This window comes from Lepidochelys kempii, chromosome 3, assembly GCF_965140285.1.
Source record: "Lepidochelys kempii isolate rLepKem1 chromosome 3, rLepKem1.hap1, whole genome shotgun sequence".
NCBI lineage: Eukaryota > Metazoa > Chordata > Testudines > Cheloniidae > Lepidochelys > Lepidochelys kempii.
In genome coordinates this window covers 126,833,530-126,848,273 of record NC_136382.1, presented here as the reverse complement: position 1 = coordinate 126,848,273, position 14,744 = coordinate 126,833,530, and the positions used below count along the sequence as shown (strand labels likewise).

At 43.4% G+C, this 14,744-nt stretch overlaps 1 protein-coding gene across 5 annotated transcripts in view; it reads left to right on the top strand.

Moving 5' to 3' along the window:
* The window catches only part of LOC140909185 (uncharacterized), a 101,546-nt gene that overhangs the window by 54,586 nt on the left and 32,216 nt on the right, over positions 1–14,744 (top strand). The gene's annotated exons all lie outside the window — the stretch shown is intronic.

Here is a 14,744-nt window from a genome sequence, read left to right as displayed (position 1 = left end):
CTGCTCTAGGGGGCTGTTCTACTTAGGCCACATGGCCTATGTTTCATTAGGAGCTTTCTCCTCTGCCCCTTCTTAACTCTTTCTGCAGTATGCATCCTGCGCCTGGGTTGGGGGGGAATGAGGCTGGCTGAAACATTGGGTTCACTGGCTTTACATCCGTTGAGGGTCCCCCTCCCACCAAGATACCAAGTAGCACAAAGGGGCCAGACTGTATTTGAGAATCTGACCCACTCTCTGGCAGTGGGCACAAATATAAGAAACTGGAAGGACATAGTGTCCATCCCAGAGCACCTCCCAAAAGCAAAGAATAGGAATGAATATATCTCACTCTTCCTTCCCTGTCAGCAGGAAACTGGCTTGGGATTGTTGTTTCATTTCATGGCCGTGTGAGAGTGAAGTTACTACTGTCTCACTGACCATGCCTGTAAAATGGGAATGATAATGTATCTTATAGGGTGTTGTAAGATTTAATTAACCATACTTAATTAAAGTTCCTAAAGTTGCTTTTAAACAACAACAACAAAAAGCACTGTGTAAGAATGAGGTGCCCCTACAGCTGGGAGGATCACCTCCCTGACTCTATCCTTTGTCTTCTGCCTTTCACGCACAGCTTCTGTGGAGAATGGAGCAGATGGGGAAGTCTGAGGGTCTACACATGGAGGAGGAGGGCAGGTGGTTGGAAGAAGCATTTTCTGAGGGGAGAAGCTGATTTAAAAAAAAGAGACTGTCAACAGAATTTTCCCTAGTGTGTCAGTACAACATTTTCTCTTCCCACCCACTGTTGCGCAGTGTGTCCTGTATGCCAGTTGGCTGCAGCCCCAGAGGACACCGCATTTTGCTTATGATGTACGTGTCTAATTGTTTAATATCATCATTATGACTAATATCTTCAGCACAAATGCAAGCTTTCCAATGGTCTTGTGTTGCAATGACTGTGTTCAAGGGTGAGTGATGGACGCCCAACCTCACTGAGAAAGCTCACTTGTGCTCCTGGATCCCTTTATATATTTTTTCGCAAATTGATCCAACACTTCCCAGAATGCTCCATGGGTTGAAAATCCTTTTCTGGTGATGTGGCAATGAAAACTGCTTGGAAGGAAGGGGTGGGAGGGGATGATGGAAGGCAAAGATGTCTCCTAGTTTACCTCAGGCCCTTTCTTCCCCCTCCCACTTGCTTCCCCCTTTGTGTACAGTTCACCAGCTGTGCTCTGTGAGATGAGCTGGGGTGGGCTGGATCCTTCACACCTCTGTGCAATGAACACATCACTCTTCCAATCTGCTAGACATAGCAGTATTTCTTGGGCCAGTCTGTCAGGTTGCTGAACGTAACTGAAGGCTTAATTTGCAGTTTGCATTCTTTTCCAGGGTACTACATGCTCTGGAGAGAAGTCAAAAACAGTCTTATGATTATGAATTCACTGGTTACAACTGTCTGTTTTTTAATGTAATGAAGTCAGTTATATCCAAAAGACATTTCATATATTGGACATCTTAAGCTTGTTTACACTGTGATGAAAAAAATTATGCTCTATTATTACACAATCTAAATATGTTCTCAGTCTCCATCTTTTCATGCCAAATTAAATGTTGCCGTCTAGGAGCAGGTCTTCAGACAATTTAGATGTTCGGATGTGTGCACATGCCATTACTTAGATTGCACACAACTGTGCACAATTGATCCTTTGTTAAGTGAGCTGTAGCTCACGAAAGCTTATGCTCAAATAAATCAGTTAGTCTCTAAGGTGCCACAAGTCCTCCTTTTCTTTTTGTTAATGGAGTTACCTCATTTGTGCATCTGACTGTAATTGCATGTATGAACTAGGGGCACAGTAGCATATGAATCTTTCTGCCTAAAGTATCTGATAATTTTACCAAACTATAACCAAACCTAACAACTTCCAGGACAAGAATAGTTACATGTTTTTGGTTGGGGAATTATAGAATACCAAAGTCAAGGTTGTTCCTACTTATTTTTATATTTAGTTTGAAAGTTCTAGTTATAAGAACACAATGTGTTTTACATGGTGCTTTTAATCTGCACACCACTTTACAGCCATGAATGAATCCTGACAATATTCTGGGGAAAGAGGTGTATTCGTAGTTTTACAGATAAAGTTAAATAACAGAGTCAAAGGGAATTACTGTCAGAGCTGAGATTAGAACTTGGGGGTTCCTGGCACTCACTCCTGTACTCGAACTTCTGGACCACAAACAGCTGCTGTGCAAGCTTTTCTGCAGCATTCCTCTGAGGCCCCTCAGTCCTGACCTGCCACATTGCTGCTATTCCAGTCTGGAACCTCTCATGAGTAGGGCTCACCAATTATGCCAAACTGAATAGAGTTGTTTTACTGTAAGTCTAGATGTCTATCGGGGCTAGCCCAGTGGTTTACATTGACTGTCTGCAGGCATGGCCTCCCTCAGCTCCCAGTGGCTGGGAACAGAGAACCAAGGCCAATGGGAGCTGTGGGCGGCCGTGCCTACCGACAGTCAATGTAAACAAACTGTCTCACGGCCTGCCAGTGGATTACCCTGACGGGCCGCATGTTGCCTACCACTGGGCTAGACTGTAGTCATCAGATGCATTTTCCTTTATACATTAGGCCCCAGTCCTGCAATGAGCTCCTGATATGATACAAAATTTGAACCCTCTAGAATCAAACCAGTTGTAATGAATCCCTGTGCTGAAGACAGAGTTACTAAATACATACACATCTGGGGAGCTCAGGCTAGAGCTTCGTCCTTCTACTTCAAAAACTAGGAGTGTCGAAATCCTGTCCTTGGGCCAGCTACTAAAAGGCAGCAACACACACACACCCCAGTCAGTACTGAGAGAGTATTTTTTTTGTCCCACACAGATTTCTTGGTCCAGCACCAATGACAGTGAATTTGATATGGGTATTACCAGACTAGTGAATGACAGGGTGGCCAGTTGCTAGCAAGAAATCCGGCACCCCTGGAGTAGCATGTTATCCTATAAACAAAAGACAAAAAAACAAGGAATCCCTCTGAAGAGTTTACTTAAGCACTTGTGGCTATGATCTCTGGTCTGCTAAGGCCACTTTGCAACAAAAATGTCAAGGTTTTTCTTTTTTCCTCTTCATCCCCCCCCCCCACACACACCCCTTTTTTCCACTCTTTCCTCTCCCCACCCGTTTTTCTGCTTCTAGTGGCAAGAAGGAAAAGGGGGGAAATGAATGTTCTCACAAAAACTTTGGTATAGTTAAAAAAACACTTGTTCATCAAATGAAAATGAAAATAGATGAAAATTTTCAATTAACTCTAGTTAACATGTTGGGTTTTTAAAATTCATTTTACCTTAAAAATCTTTTTGCTGTGAAAACTGTGGCTGAAGGATTTGATTATAGCTTTTATTCTCTCTATTCAGAGTTGTTATATTGTCAAAGTGTGGTCAGATTTTGATACCTGTAGTTATCAGAATATCTTATTTTCCTTATCTTTGCATTTCTAATGAACTCATCATCATGGTATCTAGATGCGAGTTACAAAATTTACAGTTGCAGTAGTTGTGTCCATAAAGTGTCCACCGTTGTTAGTTAATATTTTGCATCTTCCCCAATGAAAGATGTTGCCTAGTCATTCTTCCACCATTGTTTCTGAGAGGACAAAATGATGGTTCTTACATTGTGCTCTAAAATTGGCCAGGTTTGAGCTAGTCATCCTCTCTAACGGTAAAGAGTTGCACTGCCCCTTGCTTGCAAAAGTTCACCATAGGATCTTTCAGCTTTTGTCATCATAAAGTAGAGCTGTGTCCGGGATGGAGATCATGAGCTGAGTCTTAGGTAAGGGTCTAAGGCAACTGTAGGGGCAGGACCTTGAAGTGGATCTGAAATGTAATGGGGAAGTTATTGGAGCACGGTGTGATGTGCTTTTTTAAAAATTATTATTAAAAGGTGGGCTCCTATGTGTTGCCCCAGTGGAGGTTTCCCACGTGAACCTCAATAGTTAGCCAAGGATAGGATGTGCTGCATCGAACCTGGAAGTGACAAAAGCCCGGATCAATGGCTGGGTCTCTGTCTGAGAGGAATGAGCACACACTTCTGAGTAGCAGAATTTGAAAGAAGGCATTTCTCTTCATTGTTGCTATATGAGTATCCAGGAGCAATGTTGAGTCCAAGAGAACCTCAGGACTTCCACGTTACCTTGGTGACTGGAAAGTGGAGGATGAGGACATTGTCCCACCCAGCTCCTCAGAGGTCTCCTCTCTCTCGTTGTGTATTATCTCTTATCTGGATTGAGTCAGTCAGCTGTTTTTAATTCATATATGTTTCTCTGACATGGTCACATCTAGGTGAAAGTATTGATTGTGTCTGCTAAAAAAGAGAGGTTTAGCTTGGTATGTTTAGTATACTAGTAGCATTGCAGACAAAGGCTTTTCACAACCTTGCCTAGAGTTGTTCTTTATATATGGTTAATAATACATAAAGAAATGGAATAATGACATTTTGATTCAGGTTAGAGGGGAAAGTTTCCTGTACAGTTATTCTTGCATATATGTGTTAATCTATAAAATCATTAAACCCTCAAGAGCCTCAGCCTGCCATCAGTTTCCAGTCAGGAGCTTCCCTGGGAGTCCTACATACAGTGGAACAGTGTATCATGCCCTTATATTGCAGTATGTACTCAGGTTTTTCTTAAACAGGGTCACCTGACCAAAGCCAGTTTATGCCATTGCCAAGAATCTAATTTATAGACAATATTCATTTTTCCCTCTTGCTCTGCTCCACAACTGAATGTTGTCCACTATAATCTGCACTTGCCAATTTTCTCACCAGCACTTTATTGATAGAAGGTGAAATTCACCCCTGTGCAGAGCACTAGGACAAGATCTATGCACCAGTAAAGATTTTAAAAGAGGGCTTAGGTGTAATATAAGCAGTGTATAGACCTCGTGTTGTCTATCTATGCAGAAATGAATATATAACCCTTCGAGCACAGTATATAAATGAATGTGTTAAGTCGCACAAATACACCTGTGCATTGCACTTCATTAACAAAATAACTTTTAAACATCTACTCGCATAAAAAAACTTGCTTTGCTCTGTGCTATGCACTAACTATTGTCTCTCTGGATTCTGAACACAAAAGGCCAAACTCTGCACTTACCTACACAATTGTAAATGTTGAGTAACTCCATGGAAACCAGTGGAGCTACTATCAATTTCAACCAGTGTGAGAGCAGCATGTTGGACCACCTAACTCTTCTAGAAAACTTCTTCAGTAGACACTTTCAGGTGACTTTTGTAATCGTTTCCAAACGAAGGGAGGATTAGTGGAGATGTCACCAAACCGTGAGGAGGCCGTGTTGGCCTTTTATCCTGCCCCAGTCTAAAGGTAGGCCACATGGGTCCCTGTTTGCCTGGCCTAAGACAAATATATCTTGGCTCATTCCTTGTTACTACGAGCCTGACTGAAGCAGAAGAGATTGTTCACAGAGATGTGAGAGAAAAATAAAACCGAAATGAAGAAGTGACCTTTTAAACATGAAAAGGGGAAAGTGCCACTTGAAAATGAATTCAAAACCAATTCCATGCAATTAAACTGACAGAGCATCAACAGAGACAAAGTTAAGTGCAATCAACATTTTTTTTTTAGAAGAATTACAATTTTATGGAAAAATAATTAAGGAAAAATCAAAACTAAGATTTTCAAGTGATTGGTGATACAAGGTTGCTCATTTTGCGGGGGATGCCAAAGAGGCCTGGGTTTCGGAGGAGAGAAGAAAAGCAAAGGGGGTGGGGAAATAACACATAGGCAGAATTCTTTCTTTACACAGAAACTTATTCTTCAGTATTTTGTCCCGTGTCATCATTTCCACCTGTGCAAAGCAGTTTTAAGCTGATAGACATTCAGAATGGTAACATTACACACTCATTTTGCACTAGTGTAAATAACTGTGCAGGGTACAAGGCAGTGGAGAATGAGGCCCAGAATGTTTTCAGATTTTCCATGAGGGGAAGTGGCTCCCAGGCTAAGGCCTGGTCCTCACACAAGCTGGCATCAGTTTAGCTAAGGGTATGGGGTTTTTTTTGGTTTTTTTTTTTCAACTCAGTTAGTTAAATGTCTGCAACTTTGTGTAGATAGGGCCTAATTCATTTTCTCTCAGAGCTAGTCTACTCTAGAAGCACTACATTGGCGCATCTTCACTGATGCAGCTGCGTCGCTGTTGTGCATCTGGTGAAGAGGCTCAATGCCAATGGGAGAGAGCTCTCCCATCGGCATAATTGCTCCACCTCCATGAGAGACAGAACCTCTGTTGGCAGGAGAGTGTCTTCTGCTGACATAGTGCTGGTGTAGACAGTGCTTAGGTCAGTGTAATTTGCATCGCTCGGGGGGGGGGTGGCTTCTTCACACCCCTGAGCGACATAAGTTATATCGACATAAGCAGTAATGTAGACCTGCCCTTAATCTTGTATTCCACCCTCACCCACCCCACGATATACACCATATGCCTATTAATTAAGATTTGCTTATATTTTTGAGTGGATATATTTAAAAATGGAAATATTTCTTAAGTTCTGCTTTGTTTAATGCACTAATATATATACACACACACACACACGCACTCGGGGGAGTGGAGAGAAGACTGCTTTTTTTATATCCTAGTTTGGTTCAGATACATTGTGTGGAAGCCTTTTCAGTTGTTCCATTTGTAGATTAAGTAAAGAGCTTTAGCTAGATAAATTTAATAATTCTTTAAAGTAATTCTTCCCTTTGTCTGGTTCTCATTCACACCACTCTGGCAGAGGGGCCTTTGTACTGCCAGAGTGCTAGAAACAGACCTTGGAATAAATGAGAGCCCAGCCCCAAATATATACTATTACTGCCCCATATAGTTGATGTTCAGAAATTACTTTTGCCACACACTGTTAACAAACCAGAACAGAAATCAAAGTGTCTAAAGACTTTGCAATTAAACTGTTCGTTTGATAAATGCTCTCAGAATAATGTCCATTAAATAAAAAAGGCAAAACATGGATAAGCAGATAATTCTATTTTAGCGATGATGCCACCCACTAACAGCAGATGCTGAAAGTAAATTCTAAGCTACTGATTAACCAAAAAATATAGGTGGCGGTGATGGTGGTGGTGGTGATTTAGGTGTCAGCAATGTTCTCCGTGCTATATATGCAGGGCCGTGTATATTTTGCAATTCCACACCGGTGGAATTTACAGTGGTATCTATCTCTTGCATAGAAGTGTGCTCCAGAAGTTACACTTCCCCTTAACAAAATTGTTTGCTGCTCTACTGGTTTTGAAGAAAACGCTGAAGTCCTAGCATAGAAACTGATGAAGTGTTTTTTCTGAATCTGCAGACATCCTGAAATAATAGCTCTCATAGGTGTGAACCATCTCATTCGTTTCCTAAGACTGTTAACTCTGAAACATAAAGATGACAGTTTAAATGTCAAAATTGTTAATTTTTTCACTAGGGACCACTGAGTAGAAGCATCTGGCTAATGTGTTTGTCACACAACGCTAATCGGTCTTGCACACTCCCCCACTCATAGTAGGTTATTTGGTGAATTCTGTTCTGCTGAATAGCAAATAGCCCCTCCTGATCATACAAAACTTCCAGTATGACCCAGATAACTTCCATGATACAATTGTGTTGTCAAGACAAAAAATTGTGCCTCATTAAAAACTGAAAATGTAGGGGAAACATAAATTTAATTTAATGTAAAGATAAATAGTTAGTACAGAAGCCCCTGTGTTTATATTACTCATTTTCATATTTGTTTCACTGAAACCCATGTAAATGAAGCTACTGGGATAATTCCAGTCTGCTGTGGTAGGGTGTCAGAGAATCTAAGAACCTTATCACATAATTTAGGTTCAGATCATCACAGATCCATTTTGAACAGACCAGAGCAATATGGGTATCGGAGAGGTCGGGGAGGAGGTGACTACAGCTGTCAAGCAGATGGTCAATAATGCATAGATAAGTATTTTAGCTACCTGGACAGATGGGAAGGCTGGGATTTTTGTTAAATTGTGGAGGAAGATTCAGCAAGACTGGAACAACCCAGATGTTTGAACAGAAGAATATGGAGAAGTCAAAGAATATGGAGAAGTCAAAGATGACTCTAAGGATGCAAGTTTGAGCACAGGGAAGGATGTTGATGTTACCAGCAATGGAGAAAGTAGCAAAGAAAGGAAAAATAATATATGGAGTTCAATTTTGGCCATGTTAAATTTAAACTGATGGCAAGCTATCCAAGGTAACATGTTGGAGACTTAGTCAGATGTACAGGATGAAACTAAGAAAGATAGGTCAAGTATGGAGATGTAGATTTGTGAGTCATTGACCAAAAGATAGTAATTGAATCAGTGTGAGCAGAAGAGGTCCTCCAAGTATAAAATAGAGTTCTGGATCCCCCATTGACAGGAGAGAGGGAAGGAGGAGGAGAAACCACCAGAGGAAACACTGAAAGAGTCAGAGAAATAGGAGGAGAGCCAAAGAAGGACAGGACTATGAAAGTCATGGTAGGATGGATGTCATGGAGGAGAAAGTGACAGCTGTGTTTCAGAGTGCAGAATGGTCAAGAAGGAGGACAAAGCAAAAGAGATCCTGATGAGTTGTGGGCAGGAAAAGAAGCGAGATGCTGGTGAGAGCTGGTTCAGTGAGGTGAGAGGAAGGAAGCCAAGTTGGAGGGGAGCAAGGTGTGAGTTAGAGGACAGGAAGTTAAGGCAGTGATTGTAAACAACTCATTCAAGGATATTAAGGATGGAGGGAATTAGAAGGATGGAGAGACAGTTGGAGAGACAACCAATTTCAATTTTTTGAGGTTGGCAGATACTAGTGTGCTTGTGTGCTACACGAGTACATATGAGCGTGGGTGTTCTGTAATCACTGTAATTGAAAAAAATAAAGCTCTCTCCTTCTAATGTGTTAGGCTGCATTAAGTTCCTTTCCCCAAATTGTATTGTCTTACGTGTGTGTGTGTGTGTGTATAAATATAATGCCTTTCATCCTGAAGTGACATACTCTGAGACTCACCTGAGAGCACCACTGAAATGCCCCTCGCTACAGAGATGGTTGCAGCAGCCAATTGATGTGCAGCACTGCAGGGATGGGGCACTTTGGAACAGGAGAAAAGGACACACGCTCTTTTCCAGAAATGATTTTTATGGAACTCTGTGAGAGAGCCCCCTAATAATCATGCGTTTGTATTATAGACCGTTCCGAAAAGGAGTGGGTCAGAGCACAAGGCTAAGCTAGCAAGTTGGAACTAGTACAGACAGTGGTTCATTCAGTGTCCCCGTGTCCATAATCTCCCCAAATACACAGGCCATTAGACCTAATTCATCCCTGGTTTAACTCCATTGACTTAATTGGCATTACACTAGGAGTTAATGTGATCAGATATGCTCAGTAACATTGCAAATATAGCTAGGTGTACAAGAGCACACTAATAAAAAGTCTGATCAACAAAAATACATCTGCCAGACCTCATATATCACTCCCAGGAAGTGAAGGGGTTGATGCTATGTTACATATTACACATGCATTTGGACGTATCCAGAAATAGTGAAATAAAAATTTGAAGGAGCCATTTTTTGGAGTTGGGACATCATTGACATTATAATTGGGTCGGGGATGAACCATGGTTTATAAAGGGCAACAGGTACAGCTGAATTGCTTGCACGGAGCAGGCATATGTGCCAGAGTGCGTGCCCTTGGAGCCCCTAGGGGACAATGATCTGGCACTTGTATGGGGCTTGTGAGAGAGGGTATGTGGTTGTGTTGCTTTGACTAAAGAGAGACTCACTAGCACCTGGCCTGCAAGGACTGTCCATATGCTTTGCTATTACATAGTTATTAGTAAAATTGCATTCTTCTGTTTCCCAGTGTACTAATGTATCTGTTCTCTTTGGAGAGGCCATTTTATTTGTTTTAAAGTGGCTGAAAATCAAGAGAAGCTTATTTTGACCTTTCTCAAATGATACTGTTGGCAGACAAATGAAATATTATATACTGAGATTTGAAAGTAAATGTGAATGTGTGGTGGGTGGAGCAGCACCAGCAGCAGGAGGACAGATGTGCCAATTTTGAAAGAACTTTTAAAAAAACAACTGTATATTGGATACTTTTGTGATCAGGTTTTTGTCAGAACCTCATTGAATAGGCAGTCCCATGACTTAGCTTCAGCATAAAGTGTTTCTCCAGGGGAGACTCAGATACAGTGTGTGAGAGAGTATCTTGAGGCATAGCTACACGATGCATTAGCGTGCACCAGTGGGGTGCAATTTCTAGCCTGCACCAGTATGCTATGCACTAACTGGCCCATGTGGACATACTAGCATGCTCTAAAAGTTCCTTTGTGTGCATTAACGTAGTCCCATTTCAAACAATACTACATTAATGCACACTAGGGAACTTTTAGTGTGCACCAGCTGGTGTCCACACAGATTAATTAACACAACGTGCTGTTGCAGGCTAGAATTTACACCCTGCTGGTGCACGCTAATGCACCTACACATGGAGTTATCCCTGAGTAACTATTCCTGGTTAATTCCATGTGTGGACGGTCTTATTCTGAAATAAGAATGTCCACATATGAAGTTAACTAGAAATAGTTAATCAGGGATAACTCCATGTGTAGACAAGACCTGATGTTGCCAATGTCATGGATTCCATGCAGAGATGCCTGATATCTTAAATGCAAGCTTGGGGAAGGTGAGACCCCTGTTAGCATATTTCTGAAGCATGGTCTACACTACACAGTTAGATCAACATAAGCTGCCTTGCGTCGACCTAGCTGTGAAATTGTCTTCCCTTAAATTTGGCTCTTGCTGATGTAAGTGGCTCTCTACATCGATTTAGGCTTTGTCTACACTACCACTTTTGTCGGTAAAACTTTTGTGAGTCAGGGATGTGAAAATAACACCTGCCTGACCGACATAAGTTTCTCCGGCAAAAGGGCTGATATGGACAGCTCTATGTCAGCAGGAGAGGCTCTCCTGTTGACATAGCTAATGCCGCTTATGGGGGTGGTTTAATTATGCTGGCAGGAGAGCTCTCTCCCGCCAGCAAAGAGCGGCTACACGGGAGACCTTACAGCAGCACAGCGGTAGTGATAACACTGTGCCGCTGTAAAGTCTGTAGTGTAGACATAGTGTGGTAAGAGTCACAGCCAATGTAATTAGGTTGACACAGTGTCAGTGTAGACACTGTGTTGCTTATGTTGACTGTTAATGCTCCACAGTGACAATACAATTGATACAAGTGCTTCTAGTGAGGATGCACACTGCCAACACAAGGAGCAAAGCATACACACACACAAGTGATATAATGGCTGTATGCTGACATAAGTAGGTTGACATCATTTTGTAGCATAGACATAGCCTAGGAGCGTAGATAGGTGACCCAGGGGTGGGGGAGATTTACTGTGGTACTTAAGACAACCTAGTATTGAAAAAGGAAGGTTAGAATATTCATTCATACTTGTGAAAACATGGGATTATTTATGCACTAACAGTAGCTGACAAAGGCAGTTGACACAGTTGTCAGTGAGTTTCTAACTTAGGGTATGTCTACACTACGAAATTAGGTCGATTTTATAGAAGTCAATTTTTAGAAATCGAATGTATACAGTCGATTGCCTATGTCCACACTAAGCGCATTAAGTCGGCGGAGTGCGTCCTCACTACCGTGGCTAGCATCGACTTACGGAGCGGTGCACTGTGGGTAGCTATCCCACAGTTCCCGCAGTCTCTGCCACCCATTGGAATTCTGGGTTAAGCTCCCAATACCTGATGGGGCAAAAACATTGCCGCAGATGGTTTTGGGTATATGTCATCAGTCACCCCATCCTCTGTGAAAGCAACAGCAGACAATCGTTTCGCGCCTTTTTTCCATGCAGACGCCATACCACGGCAAGCATGGAGCCCGCTCAGCTCAGCTAACTGTCACCACTGCTGTTGTGTCCTGGATGCTGCTGTCAGCAGACGGTGCAATATGACTGCTAACTGTCATCATCCACTACTTCCACTGCAGCTCTGCTCTCCTGGTGCTATGAATCCATCTCACAGGTCCTCTCGTCATTCTGTATAAATATCTATTCTCATGACATCCGTCATCATCCACCACTTCTGCTGCAACTCTGCTCTCCTGCAGATGCCATACCAGGGCAAGCATGGAGCCCGCTCAGCTCACCGCTACTGTTGTGAGCATTGTAAACACCTCGCGCATTATCCTGGAGCATATGCAGAACCAGCTAAGAGACGCCAGCATGAGGATGATTTTGATGAGAACATGGACACAGACATTCCTGAAAGCATGGGCTCTGGCAATTGGGACATCATGGTGGCAGTGGGGCTGGTTGATACAGTGGAACACTGATTCTGGGCCTGGCAAACAAGCACAGACTGGTGGGACCACATAGTGTTGCAGGTATGGGATGATTCACAGTGGCTGCGAAACTTTTGCATGTGTAAGGCCACTTTCCTGGAACTCTGTGAGTTGCTTTCCCCTGTCCTGAAGTGCAGGAATACCAAGATGAGAGATGCCCTGACAGTTGAGAAGCGAGTGGCGATAGTCCTGTGGAAGCTTGCTACGCCTGACTGCTACCGGTCAGTCAGGAATCAATTTGGAATGGGCAAATCTACTGTGGGGGCTGCTGTGATCCAAGTAGCTAGTGCAATCATTGATGTTCTGTTATCAAGGGTAGTGACTCTGGGAAATGTGCAGGTCGTAGTGGATGGCTTTCCTGCAATGGGTTTCCCTAACTGTGGTGGGGCAATAGACGGAACGCATATCCCCATCTTGGCACTGAACCACCTTGGCAGCCAGTATGTAAACCGCAATGGTGCTGCAAGCACTCATGGATCACAAGGGACGTTTCACCAACATCAACGTGGGATGGCCGGGAAAGGTACATGACACTCGCATCTTTAGGAACTCCGGGCTGTTCGAGCAGCTGCAAGAAGAGACTTACTTCTCAGACCAGAAAATTACCACTGGGGATGTTGAAATGCCAATAGTTATCCTTGGGGACCCAGCCTACCCCTTGCTCCCATGGCTCATGAAGCCATACACAGGCAGCCTGGACAGTAGTAAGGAGCAATTCAACTATAGGCTGAGCAAGTGCAGAATGGTGGTAGAATGTGCCTTTGAACGTTTAAAAGCTCGCTGGCGCTGTTTGCTGACTAGGTCAGACCTCAGCACAACCAACATTCCCATTGTTATTGCTGCTTGCTGTGTGCTCCATAATATCTGTGAGAGTAAGGGGAAGACATTTATGGCGGAGTGGGAGGTTGAGGCAAATCGCCTGGCATCCGATTTTGAGCAGCCAGACACCATGGCAATTAGAGAGGACAGCAAGGCATGCTGTGCATCAGAGAGGCTTTGAAAACCAGTTTCATGACTGGCCAGGCTTCGGTGTGACAGTTGTGTGTATTTCTCCTTTATGCAAACCCACCCCCTTTGTTGATTTTAATGCCCTGTAAGCCAACCATCCTCCCACCTTCAAAATAAAGTAACTATAGTTTTGAAACCATGCATTCTTTCTTTATTATTTTTTTTTTTTTAAAGGGAGATAACTGACAAGGTAGCCCAGGTGGGGTGGGGAGGAGGGAAGGACAAGGCCACTTTGTTTATTGTAGTCACACTACAAATCAAACTGTTTGAATGACAGCCTTCCTGTTGCTTGGGCCATCCTCTGGAGTGGCTGAGGGCCCAGAGCCTTGCCCCTTTCATAATGAATCAAGCAATTCACAGCAGACGGCACATGTGCTGTAGGTACAAGGTCGCATTTTGCCTTTTATATTGAGTGCCTGCCAGTATGGTGACACATCACACACGGCTGGAATTCGATTTCCATGGAGCCATGGTAAGGCAAAGGGTAAGTGGGGTTGGCTTCTTACGCATAACATGTGAGAATGGTTTCAGACTGCAGCACCATCCTTTCCCATAGCAAGCAATGGGTTGGGTTTCACATTTAAAAGGAGGGGCTGCAGTTTTTGGGTGGATGTGCAGCACAAACCACCTCCCACCCCACCGCATGGCTATTCTCTGGGATGATCCTTTTTATCCAAGCACAAACAGCCCAGCATGAATGGGATCCTTTTACTGTTCCCTTACAAAAATTCCCCTATTTCAACCAAGTGACCATGAATGATATCACTCTCCTGAGGCTAACACAGAAAGATATAGACCGAATGTTGCTTGAATGCGACCAAAACCCAGGACCATTCGCTGCCATGCTTTGTGCTGCAATGATTCCAGAATACTTTGAGTACCTCCAGGAGAGCTTCATGGAGATGTCCCTGGAGGATTCCCGCTCCATCCCCAGACATGTGAACAGACTTTCTTCCAGTAGCTGTACTGGCCGCGAATGCATCCCAATTCTTCAGGGCAAATCAAACATTAAACACTATTGCTTTTAAACCCTGTACTGTAGTTACAAATGTGCACTCACCAGAAGTGCCTTCTCCAGCTTCAGGGTTGGGGATCCTGCCTTGGGAGGGTATTGGCTCCAAGGTGATGAAAAGGTCCTGGCTGCCAGGGAGAACGGATTCACTGCTTGCCTGCTGCGCATTCTCCTCCTCCTCCTCTTTCTCATCCACAAAATCCTCCTCCCTGTTGCGTGAGACACCCCCCTTGCAGGTGTCCACAGACAGTAGTGGGGTAGTGGTAGGGTCCCCTCCTAGAATGCCATGTCGCTGATCGTAGAAGCGGCATGTATGGGGCTCTGACCCAGAGTGACCGTTTGCCTCCTTTG